General features: G+C 40.2%; 1 non-coding gene across 1 annotated transcript; it reads left to right on the top strand.

The window, feature by feature from the left end:
- The first annotated feature begins 1541 nt into the window (after positions 1 to 1541).
- LOC130952521 (small nucleolar RNA R71) lies at positions 1542 to 1649 on the top strand. The gene has a single exon (XR_009074705.1). It is a non-coding gene; the product is annotated as a small nucleolar RNA R71 (small nucleolar RNA).
- Positions 1650 to 2621: the final 972 nt, after the last annotated feature.

The raw sequence follows: 2621 nt of genomic DNA on the forward strand, positions 1-2621 counted from the left end.
GAGGGAAGCTCTTCAAGCTTCATCTCCATGGTGACAGAAGGATATCCTTGAGCCTTAAACACAAAGGATTCTTCATTCACTTGAATGATTAGTTCACCTCTATTAACATCAATCACAGCCTTTGCTGTGGCTAGGAAGGGTCTGCCAAGGATGATGGATTCATTCATGCACTTCCCAGTCTCTAGGACTATGAAATCAGTAGGGATGTAATGGTCTTCAACTTTTACCAAAACATTCTCTACAAGTCCATGAGCTTGTTTTCTTGAGTTGTCTGCCATCTCCAATGAGATTCTTGCAGCTTGTACCTCAAAGATCCCTAGCTTCTCCATTACAGAGAGAGGCATGAGGTTCACACTTGACCCTAAGTCACACAGGGCCTTCTTGAAGGTCATGGTGCCTATGGTACAAGGTATGGAAAACTTCCCAGGATCTTGTCTCTTTTGAGGTAATTTCTGCCTAGACAAGTCATCCAGTTCTTTGGTGAGCAAGGGAGATTCATCTTCCCAAGTCTCATTTCCAAATAACTTGTCATTTAGCTTCATGATTGCTCCAAGATATTTAGCAACTTGTTCTTCAGTGACATACTCATCCTCTTCAGAGGAGGAATACTCATCAGAGCTCATGAAAGGCAGAAGTAAGTCCAATGGAATCTCTATGGTCTCATTTTGAGCCTCAGATTCCCATGGTTCCTCATTGGGGAACTCAGAGGAGGTTGGTGCACGCCCATTGAGGTCTTCCTCAGTGGCGTCCACCTCCTCTCTTACCTCTCCATATTCGTCCATGGTTATGGCTTTGCACTCTCCTTTTGGATTTTCTTCTGTATTACTTGGGAGAGTACTAGGAGGGAGTTCAGTAATTTTCTTGCTCAGCTGACCCACTTGTCCTTCCAAATTTCTGATGGAGGACCTTGTTTCATTCATGAAACTTTGAGTGGTTTTGATTAGATCAGAGACCATTGTTGCTAAGTCAGAGGTATTCTGCTTAGAACTCTCTGTCTGTTGCTGAGAAGATGATGGAAAAGGTTTGTTATTGCTGAACCTGTTTCTTCCACCATTATTGTTATTGAAACCTTGTTGAGGTCTCTCTTGATTCTTCCATGAGAAATTTGGGTGATTTCTCCATGAAGAATTATAGGTGTTTCCATAGGGTTCTCCTAGGTAATTCACCTCTTCCATTGAAGGGTTCTCAGGATCATAAGCTTCTTCCTCAGATGAAGCTTCCTTAGTACTGCCAGGTGCATTTTGCATTCCAGACAGACTTTGAGAAATCAAATTGACTTGTTGAGTCAATATCTTGTTCTGAGCCAGTATGGCATTCAGAGTGTCAATCTCAAGAACTCCTTTCTTCTGACTAGTCCCATTGTTCACAGGATTCTTTTCAGAAGTGTACATGAATTGGTTATTTGCAACCATTTCAATTAGCTCTTGAGCCTCTGCAGGCGTCTTCTTCAGATGAAGAGATCCTCCAGCAGAGCTATCCAAAGACATCTTGGATAGTTCAGAGAGACCATCATAGAAGATACCTATGATGCTCCATTCAGAAAGCATGTCTGAGGGACATCTTCTGATTAATTGTTTGTATCTTTCCCAAGCTTCATAGAGGGATTCTCCATCCTTCTGTCTGAAGGTTTGGACTTCCACTCTAAGCTTACTCCATTTTTGAGGTGGAAAGAACTTTGCCAAGAAGGCATTGACTAGCTTTTCCCAAGAGTCCAGGCTATCTTTAGGTTGTGAGTCCAACCATATCCTTGCTCTGTCTCTTACAGCAAAATGGAATAGCATCAGTCTGTAGACCTCAGGGTCTACCCCATTGGTCTTGACTGTGTCACAGATTTGCAAGAACTCAGCTAAAAACTGATGAGGATCTTCCATTGGAAGTCCATGGAACTTGCAATTCTGTTGCATTAGAGAAACTAATTGAGGCTTAAGCTCAAAGTTGTTTGCTCCAATGGCAGGGATAGAGATGCTTCTCCCATAGAAATTGGGAGTAGGTGCAGTAAAGTCACCCAGCACCTTCCTTGCATTGTTGGCATTGTTATTGTTTTCGGCTGCCATGTGTTCTTCTTCTTTGAAGAATTCGGTCAGGTCCTCTAAAGAGAGTTGTGCTTTAGCTTCTCTTAGCTTTCGCTTCAAGGTCCTCTCAGGTTCAGGGTCAGCTTCAACAAGAATGCCTTTGTCTCTGCTCCTGCTCATATGAAAGAGAAGAGAACAAGAAAATGTGGAATCCTCTATGTCACAGTATAGAGATTCCTTGAGGTGTCAGAGGAAAAGAAAAATAGAAGAAAAGAAGGTAGAAGAATTCGAACTTGATTAGATAGAGTTCGAATTGTGCATTAAGAAGGAGTAGTACTCCATAAATAGAAGGATGTGGGAGGAGAGGAAGAAGATTTTCGAAAATTCAATTAAAAAGATTTTGAAAACATTTTGAAAAACACTTAATTGATTTTCGAAAATAAAAGTAAGAAAGAAATCAAGTGATTTTTGAAAAAGGAATTGGAATTAGAAATCAAAAAGATTTGATTGAAAACTATTTTGAAAAAGATGAGGTTAAAAAGATATAATTGAAAAAAGTTTGATTTGAAAACAATTTTAAAAGATATGTTTTGAAAACAACTTTTTTTT

Source organism: Arachis stenosperma, chromosome 1 (genome assembly GCF_014773155.1).
Source record: "Arachis stenosperma cultivar V10309 chromosome 1, arast.V10309.gnm1.PFL2, whole genome shotgun sequence".
Taxonomy (NCBI): domain Eukaryota; kingdom Viridiplantae; phylum Streptophyta; class Magnoliopsida; order Fabales; family Fabaceae; genus Arachis; species Arachis stenosperma.